The sequence below is a fragment of the Acinonyx jubatus genome, chromosome A2 (assembly GCF_027475565.1).
Source record: "Acinonyx jubatus isolate Ajub_Pintada_27869175 chromosome A2, VMU_Ajub_asm_v1.0, whole genome shotgun sequence".
Classification (NCBI taxonomy): Eukaryota; Metazoa; Chordata; class Mammalia; order Carnivora; family Felidae; genus Acinonyx; species Acinonyx jubatus.
In genome coordinates, this window is record NC_069383.1 from 53,513,726 (window position 1) to 53,535,647 (window position 21,922).

The 21,922-nt window shown below is 42.5% G+C and overlaps 1 long non-coding RNA gene across 1 annotated transcript in view; it reads left to right on the top strand.

Moving 5' to 3' along the window:
- The first annotated feature begins 3,556 nt into the window (after positions 1-3,556).
- Positions 3,557-21,922, top strand: part of LOC128314772 (uncharacterized) — a 73,774-nt gene continuing 55,408 nt past the window's right edge. Inside the window, exons 1-2 of the long non-coding RNA XR_008296806.1 lie at positions 3,557-4,078; positions 6,316-6,446. This is a non-coding gene — a long non-coding RNA (uncharacterized LOC128314772). The remainder of the gene's footprint in view (positions 4,079-6,315; positions 6,447-21,922) is intronic.

Consider the following 21,922-nt stretch of genomic DNA (forward strand, 5'->3'; position numbering starts at 1 on the left):
GCATTAGATTTACACCATGATTTTGAAAGTAGTAAAACTACTTTTAAAAATGGTCCTATAAATCACATTAAAGCATAAAGGAGGTTTTTCACTAATTCAGACTGGCCATCATCCTGTTAGTTCAAAATGATCCATATTATCAAGCAGATTCTAAGGCTTTCTTTCGAATAACTAGTGGACGCTTTACTGGAGCATGAGGAATTTGTTTTCTGTTCTCATCCAGAGCCCAGGAAGCTGGTTTGACGTCAGGGCCAAGCTGAGGTATTGTGGGGTGGGGCGGGAATAGCGCTCCACTCAGAGTTGGCATGGAGTCCTCAGCTGTCTGCCCCTCCTCCATGTGTCCAATAGTCTCCATCTGCAGGGCAGGAGGAAAGGGAATGTCAATTTGTCCTGGCTTTGGGTGTATTAAAAACATCTGCTAAGAGAATGGTTTTCAACTGGGGGTAGAATACTTGTGACCCAAAGTTGTGTAAGTGGGTTGTGGAATTTTTATAACAGTTCCTAAGAACCAGTGTACTTTCACCCCCGTGATTATCTGCAAGCACGCTATGCATTATTATTAACTTTGTAAATGTGCAATGGATTTTTCTTTTTGTGGTGATGGCAATTACAGAATTCATGTTCTGTGTTTTACTTACCTGTGTTGTGGTCTAGACTTAAGGTAGTTGTAAAATCGTCAATTGTTGTATTGTGAAATTCAACTACTGTGACATCATCATTTGCTAATATGTTTTCTAGACACAGGAATAAAATTTACTTCCAATAATAGTATTGCAATTATTAATGTCCTTAAAAGCTTTACCTTTTAAATAAAAGGTAAGAATAACACCAGAATGCCTGTTAATATGTAATTCCCTTCTTAGGAGAAATGAACCTTTAATTTTAATCATGGTGAGACAGTTTCTTTATGCAAGTATTGGTGGGATGTAAAATGCAATAAAAAAATGGAGTGCCATTTCTACGCAACTGAGCAAAATGAGCTGGGATTCAGGACAGACTCAGCAGCGGGGAGCTCCGCTGTCTGAGGTTTCCCACTTGCCACGTCTTTGGTTGGGCTGAAGAGGAGCACGTAAAAGCATCAAGAATCCTACAGCATGTGAAGTGCTGTGTTACTTATTTTTCTTTCCACTTAACATGGAAAATCTCAAACGTGCACAAAAGTAGAGAGATTCGTGTAATGAACCATCATTGCAAAAATTTATTTTCCATCTAACGCCATCAACCTGATGTACAAAGACTCGAAGTGGTGGATATGAGAAGTACTTACAAGTAGGGTAGAACTTAAAAACATGGCAAGAACATATTTACCTGTGTGCCCAGCTTTACTTCTTCTCCAGGGAATACCAGTGCGTTTGTAACGACGAAACGTTTTCTGAACTTTTAATAAGAGACATGCTTTGTAGGACTCCCTTGGATTTGCTAGAGCTCAGGGCAGGCTCAGGGGAACAGACAGATCTGGGCATCTGACCTTGCCGTCTATTGTCCCAAGTCAGGTGTAAATGGAGTCAACAGTAGTAGACACAGCAGGGGACGCCAGTGCTAAAAGAGCACCCTCACAGGTCCATAGTGGCCCCGGGAAAGCTATCAGATTAGTCACGCTTGATTCATAGGCTTTAAAAATGCCAGTGATCTGCAGTACCCGAGGGCATGTGGGTGCAGTTTCCAATTCTGCCCCCGGAATTCCCACTCACCCTTCAGGCTCCTGATTATGGCTGACACAGGTGAGCCAGGGAGCAAAGGCTGCACATTCCTTTTTCAGAGGAATGTCGCTGTTTAATTTACCGCATGGAAAGCCCTGAAACCCCCCAGGGCCTTCCAAAAATAGATGGGATTAGTCAGTAGTGACATTTACAGGGTTTTTTTCCCCCCTTTCCTCCCCCCTTCTCAGGAATGACAAAAGTTTTGTTTTTTTTTTTTTCTTTCTGCTTGGTAAACTTATCTCCCTTGAGGATTTTCGCCTTAAGAGAAAAGACACGGTTAAATTCTATACTGGATTTACTGGATTTTATTGCAAAATTTAAAAAAAAATCTAAATTACCATAGCCAATCTGGGGAGGTGTTTCAGTTACACTGATAACGGACAAGGGTTGAAATGGAAGCTGTCATTTGGAGAAACTTGGGTGAGTTAGTGAAGAGAGGAGAGAAGTGAACCCCCTGAAATAGTGAAAGTCTGAAATTCCTCAGCACTCCATTTGGATAATGATTGTTTTCCATACAATAGGAGCCAAGGAGGAGGTGTTGATACAGATACTGCAAGATTCTTTTCTAACCACAGGAGTAGGTGTCCAGGGCTCACACCTGCTTTACACACTGATGAAACGTAACCACATATGTCAGGCACCAAAGAGGCACTAATTCAAAAAGAGGTAGAATGTCAGTAACGGAGGGTAAGGCAGGCCACCCATTCACTCACTGGTCTGTTAGTTCATTCATTCATTCACTCGTTCATTCTTTCATCCACTCATTTCTTTCTTCTTTCCAGTTCCAGGGCCTCAGGTCCCATGAATGCTCCTGATAGCGTTACCTCCTGCTCTTCGTTCAGGTCTCAGCCAGATTTTACTTCCTTAGGGGAAGCCTCCTGTGCCCCCTCACCTCCACTTCCACCCAATAGGTGGATCACGTTTTTACAGAACTACACTCTCTGGTATATAATAGACACTCAGTAAACATTTGTTGAAGGAATGAACAAGTTAATCCATTTATCCGTACATTCTTTTCTTTGTCTCTTCACTAAGCAAGAATTTACTAAGCAACAGCTATGTGAGGACCCTGGCCAGGTGGGCCAGGATGGGAGGAGAGCAACCTTTCACCCCTGAGAACAAAAACATGTCAGGACCCACCTTCTTCAAAACCAGAGAGAGCTGTTAGATGGATTTCAGCTTGGGCCAGGGGGTGGTGGTTTATGGAATCAACCAGAAGGGATGGAGAGAGGAAACAGTGCTAAGTTTACACTTGTGCCAACCTCATGTTGACTCTTAGAATCTGAAATATCATTTTCCTAGCAAGGAAACTGTGGCCTAGAGAGATAAATTGACTTACTTTGAAGTCACAGAACTGGTAAACTTGGTTCTCTGAGATTTTTTGACCTGATTACAAGTCACTGTGGATTGAACTATAGGAATCTGCAGTATGTTTTGGTGCCTTGGATGTGAAAGGAGACAGGTTATTCCAGAGAAGTGACAGGACCCAGAGTGTGGATCCCAGAAGAAACGTCTGGAAGAGAAAAGGAACCGTTTAGAGTTTCAGGACTCTTCTACCTTGAGGTGGTGGTGGCAGAGGGGGTACCAGCAACCCCACCAGCAGAACATTCTGGGAGGGGGCTATTCCGTCAGCAGTTGATTCAATAATTGCAGAGTTTTTACCAAAAAGTAAACTTTTCTCATGGTAGTATAGAAGTTTCTGGGTGCTTCCACTTCCCAGATGGACACTTGTTCTATTGAACTTGACTATTCCATTTAATAGGTCATCAGTTGGGTATTTTCGAAATAACTACATCTTGTGTGCAGAGTTTGGGCAGTAAAAAGCCCTTTCACATGCAGTAGCTTGCTTGGCCCTATGACATGCAGTAGCTTGCTTGGCCCTATGACACTCCTGTGAAGAAATTAAGACTAGAGGCCTTGTGGTTTGTCCAAGACACATGTCGGGTTAGTGGAGGAACAAGAGCTTGAACTCGGGTCCCTGACTCAGGTCTTATACTGTGTATGGGAGGCTATTGGAGGCCGAGGAAGTAGAAGTGACTCACGTGAAAGAAAGTGCTTTTCCCGCAGGCTGGAGACAGCGAAGTGTGACAAGGGCTTTGAAAGCACTCAGATTTCATTTTTAATACTTCTCAGAGGTGTGCTTTACTCACCTGAACCTTTTCTTACCACATGCTATAGCAGAAGGTGACAGAGGTGAACAGCAACTTTTAAGGGTGATTGTTAGCAACCAATTATACAGCACTCACTATGGGGCAAATACTAAATGCTTCATATATATTAGTTCATTTAATCTCACAATAAGTCTCACAATTATCCCCATTTTACAGGCGTCGAAATTAAGGCACAGAGAGATTAAATTTAATTATTAAAGCCTCAAGGTGAGTTTATTGTCTGAGGTCTGTCTTCTTAATCACCACATTTTTTTAACCTACTGACTTTTTACCTATAATATTATTGAGCCATCTTAGAACTTAGGAAAGGCCTTAGTATTGCATTCTCAAAAATATTCTTAAAACTGTGGGTTTCAAAAAAATTACTTTTCTTTCTACAGTAATTTTATAGAAAATTACAGTTCTTGAATAGGCAATCCATAAGCACAGCACAATATAACGACTAAAAAGTGTGTAAAAAAGTCAGTCTCCCTCCACCCTGCTCCCCAGCTGATGATTCCGTCTCCAGAGGCATCTGCTGTTAACAGTTTCTAATATTAAAAATGATGTTTGGAGATTTACTTTCTCATTTGTGCTTAAAGTAGAAAGAAATGTGGTAGAAGGGACCCCAGCTCTGGCCTCGGATGTATACTCTATCAGGATTGAGGCACATCCGGGCTGTCTGGTAAACTGCTTGGGCAGCCAGCCAAAAGTCAGAGGGCGGGTGAGTGAGGAACTATCTGGGAGAGATGAGTGCCTAAGGGAAAAGGAGCTTGGCCCCACATCAAAGCTTCTAGGCTTTGTGGGGGGAAAGGGAGATTCTGAAGAAGAATCGGTAATTTCCTCAACTCCCATGGCAGACCCCCATGGAGTCATTTCTGAGTCCTTTGGTTTTGGAGAGAACCCAGTGGGCTGAGGTAAAGCCTGCAAAGGCTCTCTCTTTTAATGTTATGGAAGACATGAGCACTACTTGAGGACACCTGCCTCACAGCAGGCCACCATAAGGGGAGAACCTCCTTGCTCAGTTCACCCCAGGTTACTGGACCTCTGAGTTTCCTAGGAGTGGTGATGTAGGGCCATTAAAGCAGTAGAACCTTGAGGGAGGTGACCTCACAGTGAGAGTTAGAGATAGTGCTTCACAGACCAACATCTCCAGGGGGCTCCAAAACAAGAGAGAAACAAAATGGCAGGCTTAACTTACAAAATGGTAGCTGTAAAAAACACCATATAAAAAACACACGGGATAAAAATGTTTGCTGATTCTCTGCACAGGACATTCTCTTATTGTCTTGATTCTTTGTTCTGGCTGCTCCCTTTGCCTGGGTTGGCCTTTTTTCTTCTCTTTTCCTGCCCAGTTCCTGCTGCTCCTTTAAGACATGATCCGGCAACTCCTTCTCTATACCCCTACACTGCCCCCAGTCCCTGGCCCTGTATATTTGCTATCACCTGACTTGTGTTACAATTATTTGCTAATGGGTCAATCTAAGACCAACCAGGAACTTCTGTTCAGGAGTAGTTCTGATCAGTGTTGTAGTTCCAGTGCATGGCTTTCTATAAATATATAGAGGAAGTGTAGAGTTCCTGCAGGGTGTTGGGTACTACACCTGAGGTACCAGCCCTCCTTGCAAAAGATCCCTTAATAAAGTTTGTGCCATCTAATCATCTACTTTTTGATAGCTTGGCAGACTAGGAAATCTGCCTTTTGGTAGAGAGCAGGGCTAAAATGCCGCTAAATTCTAGATGACTTTGATTTCAGTGAGCATATCTAGAACAGACTGCACTGGAAAATGAGCTCCATTAACACGTCAGCATAATCATTTAATTATCTTAGATAGCCATCAAAGTACTGGCTGTATTACTCAAGTCTGGGTCATTGAAGAAAAGTAAAAACAATTGAGAAATTTCATTCTGTTTCTGTGAGGGAAATGTTTTATGACAACATGTTGAGGTAGCCTGAAGTCTCCATATTATTGTTATGTTTCCCCCCACTCACTCTCTTTTTCTTTTGCCTCCAATGTCTTTCTCCATTACAGACATGGTGCTTTAAATAATTGGACTCGGGGGCAAGACTAGAATATAGAATATGAACCAATGTTGGGGGTGGCAGAGATAAGTAAATACCTAATTGTGACAGAGGGGAAATAGACCTAACTGTTACACTTTTGGCTTGTAACCCTTTCTGTCTATTCAGAAGATTGTTAGGAAAATAGAAAAAACTGAGCTCTCTGAACTGGTTCTGCTTTATATAGTTTCAACGAGATGAACTAAATTTGTGCTTAGAGATTGCAAGTCTACATGGAATGGTGTAAGCTGAAGGCTTTACACTGTGTAAAAATGGTGATTTCCTCCTTTGGAAGTCTAGGAGACAGGAATGGGAGGGGTGGGTGGGGGAATCAGTGTGTAGGTCAAAAATTTGAATTTTAAGTGCAATCTTCTTAGTCATCACTTTCATTTCTGTCTTCTAGGGAAATCTGACACAGCTAGAAAGCAATGGAAAACACTAAGCGTTGCATCAGATGTTGAAGAGGAACTGATCATACCGTGGAGATAAAAATGATCTCTTTAAGGAGGATTTCAAAAATCTGGTTATTTCAAGGTAGCAGCCTTTTGGGGGGAAAACTAACAAGGGTTCCAGAGGCCAATTATCCCTTGTTAGCAACGTTGGCCTCATGTTAGAATGAGGAATGGATGTGTCTCAACGCTATCCCTCTTCCATTCAGTATAGATCAGCAAGAGAGGGTTCCAAATAAATTTCATCCCTTTTCAGGATGTTTCCCTGTCAAGCACATTCTAGATTCACTCTGTGGAAAAATGTCTATAATGTGTTTAATATGGTTACGATTTTGCTTTATTTCTATTAGGTAAGTGGTTTCCTTTTATTCTTAACACTGCACCTAATATTAGCTTACAGCGTTACTGGCACTGTATGTGACCCAGGAGAGAGTTAGAAAGGAAGTAGAAGATGTGGCCTCAGAGGGCCCATGGGGGAGAAACAACACAATAATGATAATTAACATTTTTATAACACTTGAAAATGTAAAAGTCACTTCCCATTACTTTACCTCATTAATTTTCTCCACAAATACATTGTGTAGGCTTTACTATCTCCATTTTACAAATGAGGACAGTGAAGCTTGAAGTAGGAGGGACTTCCCCAAGATCACATTCCAGTAAAAGAGTGTGATCTTAGAAATCATATTCTGACTCTAAAACTCTATCATATTCCATTGAAAATTGGCAATTATACTCCAATATCTGTGTAAGTACATGCTGATAAGACTTCATGAATGATCATGGTGGAATGGGGTTCCTCAGGATGCTTTCTTGGGAGAGGGTGCAGTGCACATGGATGACTGAAGGAATCAAAGGCTCTCCTGCTGGGGGGAGAAAGGTGGAGAATTACATGAGAGGAGAACAAGGGCAGGAATGAGCTGAAGAAGGAGACAGATCTTCCCAGGCAGAAGAACCATGACTGAGAATAACGAGGCAAGTCTAGGAGATATTGGTGATGTGAATATAAGGGGTAAGGGAAACATAACACCTGGAATTTTCTTTCCATTGCCTCAAGGAGCCCAGCACTCCTGGTTCACAACAGAAATTGCCATGAGCACTCCTAAGAACATGTTCTGCACTGGTGCCTCAATGGGTAGAAAAGGGGGTTGCCAAGTGAGTTATATATAGAAGTTGTGCAAGGGAAGTTCTTATGCAAAATGACTAAACATGCTTCATTGCCCTGCCTGGTTACTTATAAACGTTGTGTATGTGTAGAAGTTGATGGGAGTCCAGACATTGTCTAAGAGATTTCTCAGAGTAAAATGAGAATAAAGTTGTTCTAAAACACAAAGGGCCTCTAGGTTCATTGCAGCTGTTGATGACAGTCTGTTTCTCTGCCAAGTGGATGCAGTTTTAGCCACATTCCAAGCAAGCATTTCCTATATCTGACACCTTAGAACTTGGGGGAGACTGGGAGACAGAGCCTTACTCAAAGGAGGAACTGACAACTTGGGGGTGGGGAGGGAAGAAAGACATGATGCAGACCTGAATGATCTCTATAGTTATGTAACTTTCTAGCCACAAATCACTTATTAAACCGCTGAATACATAGGACAAAGGCTGTGTGCATTCAGGTTGCTCCAGTTACCTTGAGATCTGGGATCTACAGGGCTGGGTTGTCAGTTGGTCAGGTCAGGAAAACAGCATCACAAGCACAAGAGAGAATTACAAACTCTTGGGAGTCAGTGCCTGACTGGCTGTACCCAGAGTCTCTTCCAGGAGGGTATCTGCCTAATGAGAGCACAGGGATTAGAGTTTGCTTATCCACTTTGATGAAGAGTGTAGGCTCTAGAACTGGGGAGCATACAAGTTCACACTGAAGATCTTAGGACTTGAGTTTCCTTTTTAAGAGAAAGATAATAGTGAAACTGTAGTTTTTACTATTTACTATTTACTGTAGAGCAAATGAGATAATGTATGTGCTGCCATTGGGGCTCCTTGTTCCATAGAGTGTAAGATGGAGATTTGCATGCAGATCAGGGATTGGGGTGTCCTCTAGGGATCAGTACTTTGGGGAAGTGAAGATGGCATTAACCAGGGAGAGAGAGAAGGTGAACTGTGATGCAATTGTATGAAAAGCTTCACTAATCCCATGAGTGGCTGTGCAGCCACAATGGCCCTCCAGCGTTATCCTAAACTGAGACAAAGGGGGTCGGTCTTACATTCCCACATTGTCCAGTCTCTGGATGTAAGCTGTGCCCAGGAAGGGAGTGTGATCTTGGACAAAGAAACTCTTCAGCAGACAGCAATGCCTCAAGAGGGATTAGCTGATACCTGTTAGCTGCCAACACTCCAGCAGGTGAAGGCACTGAATGCTAAGCCCTGAAGGGGGTGATAAATCTGAGCCCAGATTTTCAATGTCAATCTGTGTCCTTTGTCCAACAGTCCTCAAATTGTTTACAATTTCCCCTTTTCCAAGTGTACAACTTTCTGAATAAATGACCACTGATCCCTTTAGGGAGGGATTCAAGTGATCATTACTATATATACTTACCATGATGTTATAGGGTTCTCCTTCCTTGGGGGACTTTTCTCTCAGTCAGTATGTTCCATGTTAAACACTGGCTCAGATCCAGAAATTGGACTAGAGATCATGACTTTTCATTATATTGTCCCTAGTCTCTTGATCACCCGTCCTTGATTTCTTTTGTTTGTATAGATTGAATATTACCCTTTTGGCTTGCCCTAGAAATTCTGTATTCTATTAACCATCTCTGTGAATTATAGCATTTGTGACTTCTTGCTTCTGGTGGTTAAGGGTGGCTACCTGGCCTCTTTTCAGGATGCTGCTATTCCCATTATAATCAATGAGTCTGATTCTATAGTAACATCCACTACCATCAGTCTGGCCTATAGAAGATGTCCACCATTGAAACTTCTCAGGGATGTTGGTGCCCCTCTACTAGGACATTTCCTGTCACTTTGGTAAACAGAGTGTCTTCTTGGGGATCCCATGGAACAAAGTTTTCTGATGCATTTTCTTGTCTTATTTAGTGTATCTACTTCAGCATGCCTACTTCTCTGAGCCCTTTGATCTCTTTTTCCACTGTTTGCCATGGTGGTTCTGGCATTTCCACTTCACTGCTTTTGCCAAATATCTAAAATCCATCCTTGATATGTTTTAGCATTGTCTCCTGAGATATTAAATCCTCTGTCACAAACATAGTATCATAGTTTCTGCTGGCATGTGCTAGCTAGATCCTATAGTTTATTTGGGAAGGGTGTGTGTGTGTGTGTGTGTGTGTGTGTGTGTGTGTGTGTTTCTTAAAAGACTCAGAACTTACCAATGAGGTTATGTTGTGATTTAATCCCAGTTATTGATCTGATGACCTAGATGGGAGGTGGGAATAGATCCTGAGAGCCTATATTAGTTATTTATTGTTGTGTAACAAATTACCTCAAAATCTAGCATCTTAAAACAAAATTTATTATCTCCCAGTTTTTGTGGACCAAGAATTTGGGTGTGGGTTAGCTCTGCGTTTCTGGCTCAGGGTCTTTCATGAATTGCAGTCAAGATGTTGCCTGGAGCTGTATTCATTTGAAGGCTTCCAGGAAGGCTCATAACATGGCTGTTGGCAGGAGGTCTTAGTTGCTTGCTGGCTATTTATTGCAGTTCCTTGCCTTGTGGATCTTTCCATAATGCTTTTTTGTTTTGATTAAAATTTTTTTAATGTTTATTTATTTTTGAGAGAGAGAGAGAGAGAGAGAAACAGAGTGGGAGTGGGGAAGGGGCAGAGGGAAAGGAAGACACACAATCCGAAGCAGGCTCCAGGCTCTGAGCTATCAGCACAAAGCCCGACACGATGTGGCTCGAACCCATGAATCGTGAGATCATGACCTGAGCCATAGTTGGATGCTTAACCGACTGAGCCACCGAGGTGCCCCATCCATAATGCTGTTTGAGTATCCTTACAGCATAGCAGCTGGCTTTCCCCAGAGTGGGTGATGACCCCCTTAACCCCCCCCCCAAAAAAAAAAGAAAAAAGAAAAAAAAATTTTGGTTAAAACTAACTTTTTGGTTAAAAAAGTCAGTTCCATTCAGAGCAAAAGGAGGCTAGAGAAGAGTGGCTGTATCAGGAAACTGGGACCACTGGGGCTCTCTTTGGGGCTGTCTTCCAGAGAGCAGCATGTGTTGTTATGCAAGTAGATCCCTTGCATTGTCTTCAGGCAAGTGTTGAGTGCTAGCCTTTGGCAGAAAGGGTGAACCAATTCTGCAGACCCAAAATGTTTAGGGAAATCTGGGGATTTCAGATTTTTTAGTGCATCAGTGGAGGTGTTTCCATCCCAAGTTTCAGTGGCTCACCCCTTCCTAATCAGAGACCAAATTCTGATGTGGAATACGTTCTGGGTTGAGAATTCAATATCCTCTGGGGCTCTGCTATTCTTATAATTGAGTCCTGAATCTGACACTCAGATTTCTCTGTCCTCTGGCTGTAAGATATGAGAGTTTCTTTATATGCTTCCAAAGAAGACTTCTGGTATTAACATTTAGCTTTAATTAGTAATTAATCATACTTAGTCTTTTATGGTTTTTCTCCAATGCATCTCTTTTCCCAGCAATAGCCATCCGATTCCATAGTCCTTGAATTATTATCTACCCCACATCTCAAATGCTTGACACCTTACACCTGCCAACACATACCCTTCCACTGTTTCCCACCCTACTTCACCCTAGAGAAAGTTTTAAAAGTCCTATCAATGCATCTCAGGGTCTATCAGTGCTTCATCTTACCACTGTGGATGAGGTCCTTGTGGTAGCATATTCTAATGTCTGCTTTTCCAGACCTCTCCTGCTCCACCCCAACTGTTGCCATACAAGTTCACTAAGAAACAGGCTCTGAGATAAAGGTTTGTATGCTAAAAGGTAATTAGGAAGTGCTTTTGTGAGTGAAGGGAATAAGATGGGACAGAAGGAGAAGCTGAACTGCAATGCAGTTACAAAAAAGGCCTTAGTGGATCCTGTGGGCTGCTCTGGATATGGAATGACCCTGCAGAGTTTACCCGACTTGATGCAAAAGTACTGGGCCTTCCTACCTCTGCATTTAACAGTCATTGGGTAGGCGCTGCCCCCAGGAAGGGATGAGAATTTGTACAAGGCAGCTGTCTTCAGCTGAGGGCAATTCCCTCACCGAGATGTCGGCTTAGAAATCTCAGCCACCTGTAGTCCCAGCAGCTGGGGGAATGGGTGCCTTAATTCTAAATGGAGTGTTGGGCCTGGGTGGCACAACATAGTATCAGGCCTGAAATTAGGGTGAGGCATATAAGGACCCTAGAGCACAAAAGTTAAGGAGGCACTCACTCTCAAGTGCCAACTCACATGTGCACCACCCTGAGAGTGTGTGTCCTTAAATTCAGTGCCTTGCTTGCTTCGCCCTTGTCCTGTCCCCCCGCACAGCATTCCCAATTGTGTGTAATGCACTTAGTCCAGAGTGTGGTATATGGAGAGTGCTCAGAAGTTGTTATTAAGTTGTCATTATTACTCTTATTATCATCTCACAGTTCAGCACAACTGGGCTGTTCACATAGCTTGGACAGGACAGGTGGCTGACTGAAAGCAACTTCCTAATCCGGGCTCTACTTTTGTTTGATAAGACAGGCATCTTCTTTTTTAGACTGGAAACGCCTTTCTAGAAGTTGGAGTTGTGGTGGACACCATTAATTGTGTACCTCTAGCTCTTGCTAATAGAACTCCAAAGTTTTGGGTATCAGATAGTCATATACTTCAGGGGAAACTGGCCCCTTCTCAGTTCTGGGAATGAATTCTATTTGGCCTATGGCAATCATGGTGGTCCTATTCCTCTTGGCTGTGATTGACTTAAGCATGGGTGCATGGTACGATTCTGGCTAATGAGATAAGGGGAAGTCTGCTGGAGGCTTCTGGGAAATATTTTCTTCCTTGATAAAAAGAAACTCTCCTGAAGAACTATCCTGGGGATGTAGCCAATACTTGACTCCTAGGACTGTGGTAGCTATCTTAGGCTCATGAGGGAGGCAGCCATCTTGGGATCATGAGGGGAGCCAGCTAACAGGTTGTATTAGTCAGCATTTGCTAGACAAACAGATCAATAGGATATACATATAAGAAGAGATTTATTATAAGGAATTGGCCCATGAAATTATGGAGGCTGAGAAGTCCCATAGGCTGCCATCCATAAGCTGGAAACCAAGGGAAACCCGTGGTATAATTTAGTGTAAATCCAAAGACTCAGAACCAGGGGAACCAATGATATAGATTCCAGTCCAAGTTTCAACGTCTGAAAATGAAGAATGCTCAAGGCAGGAAAACATCAATGTCCCAGTCAAGCAATCAGAAAGAAATGGTCAAATTCTTCCTCTACTGTTCTGTTTTATTCAGGCCCTCAATGGATTGGTTGATACCCACCCACATTGGGGAGGGCATGCTGCTTTCCCAAGTCCACTGATTAAAATACTAATTTCACCCAGAAATATCTTTACAGACATACTCAGAAATGATGTTTAGCCAAATATCTGGGCACCCTATAATCCAGTCAAGTTGGTACATAAAAATAAATCATCCCAAGTCCCCCCACTTTATCAAGTTGGCACCCACAAGCATCTCCTTAAACTATACTTAATATGCAAATAAAGACAATAACAAAGTCATAATTCTACCCAACATGATATAACTATCCTGCATATAACTGAAAATGCACTAACCTCTTCCCCAGAAGAGGAGGTAAACTCATTGAACAGTGTTTACTCTTTGTGATATCCTACAACTTAACTACTATGATGTAAAGTTAGCAATTCTTAAATACTGTTGTAAAGTCAGTATATCTTATTTTACATAAGAGAACATGACAAGAAAGAAAACAAAGGTACACACACACACAAATGTATTCATGACATAATGGAGGAAATACTCGTGATAATTAGAGTCCTTGTAGTTTTTCATTGACCTTAATCATAGGACAAGGTAATACTAAGAAATGCCCTAAGGAATCTCTTGTATTCCAGATATACCCTTCCTTATTTCTATGGTGGAGTAGCAGTCCAGTTTCCCCAGCCAATATAGTAATTCCCTTATTTGCCTGTTGATTTCAAGGCATGGGGAGTCCAAATTGGCCAGATGGCATTTCTAGTTCAATGAAATCATTGCTGTGTTTCTTGCTGGTAGTGTCCCTCTCTTTGGAACTAAGATCTCTAGGCTGGTAGAGAATAAAGTTGTGGGAACAGAAAGCAAACATTTTGCTGGTGGGTTCCTAGGGGTAATAGAAAACAGTGCTACTCTCATTTCCACACCTTGATTCTGGACCCATGAATCCTGGTTATATGAGAAACAGCACCATATATTAGCCTTCTGGGGAACTTTGCCTCAGCTCTGCAAGGTATTGCCACCAAGCTGGCACTATAACTGAGTCTTCAAAAGGCAATTCTAACGTTCTATTAAGCCAGCTGCTTTAGGGGGTGAGGAACATGGTAAGATCAGTGAATTCCATGAGCATGGACCCATTGCCATATTCCTTTTGTTGTGAAATGATTTTCTTGATCAGAAGCCATGCTATGTAGAATACCATGATGATTGATGAAGCATTCTGAAAGTCCATGGATGGTTGCTTGGGGGAGAAGCATTGTATGCAGGGAAGGCAAATCTCTATCCAGAGTGTCTATTCCAGTAACACTGTCCCTTCCATGATATAATCAACCTGCCACAGGGTAGCTGGCTGATCGCCTCAGGGAATGGTGCTATATAGGGGACTCAGTGTTGGTGTCTGCTGCTAACAGATTGAGCACTTAGTGGTGGACTTAGCCAAGTCAGCTGTGGTGAGTGGAACCCTGTGTTGTTGAGCCCATGCAGAACGTCTGTCCCTGCCACTATGGCCACTTTGTTCATGAACCCATTGGGCAATGACAGTGATGACTGGGGACAGAGACTTATGGTATTCACAGTGTGGTTAATTCTGTCCATTCAATTATTAAAATCTTCCTCTGCTGAGATAAACCTTTGGTGAGTATTTACATGGGGAACAAATATCTTCCTTTGTTTTGCCTATTCAGAGAGGTCTACCCATGTACTTCTTCCCCAAGTTTCTTTGTCACCAATTATGTAATCATGTTCCAAGTCCCTGACCACCCAACCAAACATTGACCACGACACATGAATCAATATATAGTCACATATCTGGTCATTTCTCTTTTCAAGCAAAGTGAACCAGGTGCACTGCCCAGAGATTTGCCCCTTGGAGGATTGACCTTCACTACTGTCCTTGAGGGATGTCCCAGAAAGAGGTTGTAGTGCTGCAATTGTCCACTTTCAAGTGGTGCCAGCATACCATGTAGAAGCATCTGTATAAACCAGGCCTGAATTTTACATCTTCTGTCAACTGGTCATAGCGAACTCCCCATGAGGCCATGCAGGTTGGGAGAGAGAAGGTAATATGGCATGAATGGGGATGCTGGACATTTGGGCCACTTCTTCATGTAAATTACTTGGGCCTTCAGGGCCTGCTTGGGCCCGACTGCATATACACTACTTCTACTTGATAATGGAGCGCTTCATGACTTGCTCAGTCAGATAACACCCACAACACCTGGTTCATGAAGGCAGCTCAGGTAACTTGGTGGTCCATGGTTAAGTGTTCTGTTTCTACTAAGGCTCGGTAGCCTAGCCAAGAGCCATTTCTAAAAAGAAGAGTGTTTATCTGTGGAGGGTGGTAGGAATTTGCTCCAAAGTCCTAAGAGTCTATGGTGCAATTCACATATAGAGGCCTGCCAACAGCTCAAAACAGCATCTCCACCTGCTAAGCACTCTTCAAGCACCATGGGAACTGCTGGGTCATATGGCCCAAGTGGTAGAGCAGCCTGCACAGCAGCCTGGACCTGCTGCAGAGCCATCTCTTGTTCCGGGGCCCACTCAAAACTGGAAGCTTTTAAGGTCACTCAGTAAGTGGGTCAGGGTGACACGCCTACATGAAGAATGTGTTGCCTCCAAAACCCAAAGAAACCCACAAAACATTGTCTCTTTCTTCACTGTAGGAAGGGCCGGGTGTAACAACTTACCCTTCACATTAGAAGGAATATTTCAACATGTCCCATACCATTGGACCCTTACACATTTCACTGAGGTAGAAAGCCCCTGAATATTAGATTTATTTCCCACCTCTGGTATGCAAATATCTTACCAGTAGGTCTAGAGTAGTTGCTACTTCTTGCTCACTAGGTACAATCAGCACAATGTCATCAATATAATGAAGCAGTGTGGTATCTTGCAGAAGGGAAAGGTGATCAGGATCCCTGTGAACTAAATTATGACATAGGGCTGGATATACCTCTGAGGTAGGACATTGAAGGTATAATTCTGGCCTTTCCAGCTGAAATCAATCTGCTCCTCATGGGCATAATGGACAGGGATAGAGAAAAAGGCATTTGCTAGATCAATAGCTACATGCCAAGTACCAGGGGATTTGTTAAATTTGCTCAAGCAATGAAACCACATCTGGTACACCAACTGAAATTTGAGTCACCACCTGGTTAAGCTTACATTAATCCACTGTCATTCTCCAAGATCTATCTGAATGGGGATGTGGTGGAAATCACCACCCCTGCATCCTTTGAGTCCTTGATGGTGGCACTAGTTTTTACAATCCCTTTAGGAATGCAGTATTGCTTTTGATTTACTATTTTTTCTATTTTTCTTAGGTAGAGTCAGTTCTAGTGGCTTCCACATGGCTTTTCCCACCATAGTGGGAACCAATGTGGGGATTCTGCCATATCCAATTATGGATTTTGGAATGGGAGAAATAATCACAGGATTGGTTCAGGGACCCACTGTGAGAGGGACCTGTGCTAAAACTCCACTGATCACCTGGCCTTTATAAGCCCCCACTCTGACTAGTGGGCCACACTGATGTTTGTTTGAGTCTCTTGGATTAGTGTCTATTTGGAGAGTGTTCCTGAAAGGTCTGATGATTTTCTTTTCTCTAATGCAGGTATACCCTGAAAAAAGATTGTAGGTCCCTCTGGGGAAAGCTGGGAGAAAGATTAGAACTATAATTTTTTTTAATTTTATTTATTTATTTATTTTGAGAGAGAGAGAGAAAGAGAGCATGCAAGCACAAGTTGGGGAAGGGCAGAGAGAAGGAGAAACAGAATCCCAAGCAGGCTCCACACCATCCGCACATAGTCCCATGTGGGCTTGAACTCACAAACTGTGAGATCATGACCTGAGCTGAGATCAAGAGGCCGATGTTTAACTGACTGCACTACCCAGTGCCCCAGCAGTATAAATTTTTGTTAGTATACCATGGTCTTTCCTTAAGGGTAATGAAGTCTTTCCTTCGTTCAAGGGGTTCTAGGTCTATAAACAAATCTGAGAATTAACTGAGAGACCATGACCCTCTGTTTTTATGATTCAGGTTAGACTTTTATTCACTTGACTTAGAACTTTTCTGTGTGTACAGATCAAGTAAGAATTTAGTAAGCTTCCTGTCTATTTCACTTCTAGAAACACTAAGATCAGGTAGCCAATGCCATAAGATCTTCATGAGTCAGACAATTCTGATTTCTGCTTTGATTCTGCTGTCCATTATGGTAATCATGCCCCCTTTGCCTTTGACTGTTGAGTGCTGTCACTTAAATCCTGACACTTCAGGGTCCAATTACTCCCATTGAATTTAGGTTTCCCCTTTGAGTGGCTATAGTTTCCACTGTAAAGTCTGGCCTACAGAGAAGAGGGCTCCCCTCACAAACTTATTTCTCACAGTCATGGTGAAATGTATGTCTTCTGGACCCTCCCAGTGTGCGTGAGTAGGTCCTAAATTACAAATCCACTATAATGTTGCAATCTTTCTGCCTTTAAATCTCTTCTTCTACATTAAATTAAGTAGGTCAGGCATTTCTTTCTTTTAAAAAATTTTTTTTAATGTTTACTTATTTATTTTGAGAGACAGTGAGAGCATAAGCAGGGGAGGGGCAGAAAGAGAGGGAGAGAAAGAATCCTAAGCAGACTCTGTGTTGTCAATGCAGAGTACAATGTGGGGTTCAAACTCATCAACTGTCAGATCATGACCTGAGCCGAAATCAAGAGGCTTAACCGACTGAGCCACCCAGGTGCTCCTAGATCAGGCATTTCTAATTCACTCACCATGGGCCACCTTTTAATCCATGTTTCAGCCAACCAACCAAACAAACAAACTTTTAGAGCCCTTTCTCATTCCCCAAGCTGCAACATTAAATGTAGAATCTTGGCCTAATGAGCCCATATCCATAAATTTATGCTCCTTCCACCATTATTCCATATCCTTAGCATCCATTCCTACTAAATGTCCCCCTCATTTCTATCTGTATAAATTAGAAAACTCTGCTCTTTTGTAATATAGTGCGCTTCTGCACATCCCCATGAGGAAGGAAAGAAGAGTGGTGGAGGTGGGTACTGAGGAGAATTAGCATTACCTTGCATGGCAGCTGCCTTAAGGGAGGGGGCATTACAGTTTCCCTGGGCAATGCAGAGTTAATCCCCTCAGAAGTGGAAAAGCCTATACCACTAAGGGTGGAGAGGCCAATTTCATTGAGGGTAGGGAGGCCTATTCCACTGGCAAAGAAGACTTGTCAGAATTTAGGAACCTAATGTCCCTCACTTCATCAGAGTCTTCCTACTTGTCCCCATCCCAATTTACAGGATCCCATTCTTTCCCAGTCAATGCCCTCACTTTAATAGTAGACTACCTGAGAGTCTGAGGGTTAAAATTGTGTTATAATTCAACCCATCACAGGAGGAAGGTCTACATTTGATTTTAAACAGTATCAGCCCTGCAACTACAGAAAATAGGGTTTCCTTCATGGCACACATAAAAGCTTCTAGGTCATTTTTTGATGCTTGGGCTGGGAATTCAAATCCCTGAGCTCATGGATTAATTTATTACCTATAATCAGCACATAATTTACATTAGTTAGCAGGTTTATTGGATAGTGTCTTTATCAAAATATCGAAACTGATTCAGAACATGACCCAGATTCACTGCAGGCCTTACCTGCCTGGAACCACAGGGAAACTTGCATTTTTACATTCAGTCTTTGAATAATCCCATTTGTTCTCATCCTTTAGAGAATAAACCCCAGAAAGGGACTGGAATGAGGAAACAGAAGGCTGACCAGGGGCTAGACAGCTTCTTTTCCTGACACTGGTCTAGATGTACTTGCACCAGAAGACAGGTGCCTGTTCTATGAGTATGGACTGTGGGACACAGTAAGTTTCAGAAGACACTGAAGTGACAGGAAATGTCCAGATACAGATTAGTAAGCAGACTTGAGAGATAAAGGGAAGGGTTTGGGAGAACTCCAGCATTTTAACCTCCGGTGACTGTTCCCCCTGAGTATCTACTAAATGTTGCCACTTTGCTGGTAGGCAATTCTGACAGTGAGGTTCCATCCAGCTCAGGCAGCCACTCCTGGACTTGGTGCTGACACTTGGATTTGTCACTATATATCTCTGTCTAACAGATGCATACCTTCTGGGGTATCTTTTCAGCTCATAAGCCAGTACGGTAAATGCCCTGTTCTAGGAATTGATCCTTTTCCCTCATATGGTCCCCAGATAGTCAGGGATTGCTGACAGATCCTGGCCTCGGCTGATTGATTGGCACAGGGGTGGGCCCTTGATACAAATCAGACCAGTCATTTCCTCTGTTGGGTATTTGTGGTCATGACCATGAGACACGGGCATTCTCTATAGTTCCACAGATAATGTGTAAACTGGGAAGCTGTGGGGTGCCCATCTTCTGCCCACCATAACTATAGATAAGCAAAAAAAGAGGCCAGTCTGCAGAGAGAAAAATACAATCGTCTCCTTGCTTGAGTCTGGGCCTTTCCCTTCAGCATCTGTCACACATTTCATCTTCGTCCCTCACTTGGTTACTGTCACATCCTGGCTTGAATTGACATTACTGTTTTGTACACGTGTTGCTCTTCCTTCCAAGTATATTTATTCTAAGGACTTTTGTTTCCATGAGTTAGCCCTTGATCTTAGTATATTTATTACAAGGTCTTTTGTTTCCATGAGGTAGCCCTTGATCTTATTTATAATCAGCAGTCAATTAGAGTCACCTAGATTGTTACAAGTGCCATTATTTGAGCACACAAAAATAGTGCTGGAGTAGAGAGCACAGGAGCTGTAATGCCTGGGATTTGATAAATACTCTCATTTTACCAAAGGGGCCCCATTCACAAGTTTTGTGTTTCACTCTGGATACCTTTATCCTCTCTGCCTTTGTTTGGTTACAGTCTTTGTGTATGCCCTTGCTCTTGCACTTCCTCTGGAAACTCTGTTGCCAAGAGACGAGGAAAGGCCAAAACTCTTGATGCAAAACTCAGTTAATAAGAAAAGAGGGAAGGAAAGTTGGCAGACATCAGGTGTGATTTGGGCCTGCTTGAATCCATACCAGAAATGAGTTTTTGACAACAGGAAGATCAAGGAAATTGGAAATAGTGCAGCAATTATTCTGTGCCAGGAGTTTTACAATAGCCAGAATGGAACTGGTGCTTAGTCCTTGACCGGAACACAAGTCATTCCTACATCATGGTGGTTTTGACTCAAGCAACGGCTTTGGATTGCAATGAAGAGTGGTTTGGGAGCATTGGAATTCGACATATGCACTTAATACCAGGATGATGGGTGTTTAAATTTTTATTTTTTTAATGATTACAATATTTAAGTCCAGAATTATTTGATATAGAAACCAGGCTATCAGATCTGCCTGTATCATTGGTTTCCAACTAAATACCTCAATTTGTCATTATTTCTGAAATTTTTAAGATAATTAAATTCTATTTGTGGTGTTTCGTTTTTGTTTGTTTGTTTTTGTTTGTTTGTTTGTTTGTTTTTGGTGCTATCACCTTCTCAATGGCTATCATCCTGCTTTATACAGCGTGTGTTAAATAAGTACTTGAATCTCTGCATGATTGAATATCCAAATGCTAATTTAGAAAAGTACTTCTCAAATTTAAATGTGCCTTAGAATCACCTAGTGATATGGTTAAAATGCAGATTCTGATTCATTTAGTACGTGTGGGTGAGGCTTACACTACTGGTCTATGGACTGTATTTTGTTAAAATTTTTTTAATGTTTATTTATTTTTGAGAGAGAGACAGACAGACTGTGAGTGGGAGAGAGGCAGAGAGAGAGGGAGACACAGAATCCGAAGCAGCGCCAGGCTCTGAGCTGTCAGCACAGATCCTGACGTCAGGCTCAAACTCATAAACCGCGAGATCATGACCTGAACCAAAGTGGGATGCTCAACCAACTGAGTCACCCAGGCGCCCCAGTGGACTGTAGTTTGAAGAGCAAGAATTTAGGAGACTGGAAAGGAGGAACTTCATACAAATCAACACTTGGCTGGTGTTTTTCCTCCTGTGTCAAGTCAGTGTTAAGGCGAATTAAGCAGTGAAAGCAGATGGAGTTCTGGAAACATGAATTCTACTCTTGACCCTATCACTAATTATGACTTTGGGCAGATCACTTACCTTCTTTGGGCTTTGGTTTTCAGTCCTATAAAATGAGGGGATAGGGCTGAATTATGCTTCAAGCTGTCCTGAGGAATTTTATAGCTCTACAGAGATGCCTTGGGTATCCTCCAAGAAAAGTGTGAGGCCAGTGTGGAAAGGAAGAGGAGCAGTAAAGGCAACGGAGAGGGAGCCATTACTTAGAAACACAGGAGAACAATGTGGAATGTATCCTGTCACTAAGAAGGTGGCTTCAAGAAGGATGCAGTGGTGGATTGTGCCAAATGCTTTTAATTATCATCCAACACAGCATTTAAGGTCAGCATGATTCCCATTCCTGGGATTTTAAGCCACTCATTGTTTTAAAGGAGTCCAAAAATTAATTCTGGACTTGACTTCTTACTGGTGGTGTCTAAAGTTCTTAAGATCATCCCTTATGACAAAGGGGAAGGTGGGAAGTTTGGGTGGGCGGGGGGGAAATACCAATTGAACAAGTCAGCACCCACCAAAGTTATCCTGCTGTCTGCGGGACTTGATCTACTCTCCCTCCTTCCCTCTGATTTCTCAGTGGACCTTTTTTCCCCAGTCGCTCCTTGGGAACAGGAGATGACTGATTCATTCAACCACCAATCATAGGCAGAGCTCAAAGGGGTGCTGATCACCCAAGTCTGGCCTGGGTGAGGCATACATGCTGAGATTTCTTTTATGTTTTCTATTTCCAGGAAAGAAAGGAGGGAAGGGAGAAAGGAAAATTTTCCAGCGACACGTTTTTATAGTTCAAAGCCATTTTTTCTCATCCATGACTGATTAGAATCACCTGTAGTGTTTTAAGCATATCCCTGTCTCCCAAAGTTTCTCATTTAATTGGTGTGAGGAGAGGGTCGCCTGGGTGGCTCAGTCAGTCGGACATCCAAGTTCAACTAAGGTCATGATCTTGCAATCTGTGAATTCAAGCCTGGCATCAGGCTCTGTTCTGACAGCTTAGAGCCTGGAGCCTGCTTTAAATTCTGTGTCTCTGTCTCTCTCTGCCCCTCTCCTGCTCATTCATTTATTTTTCTCTC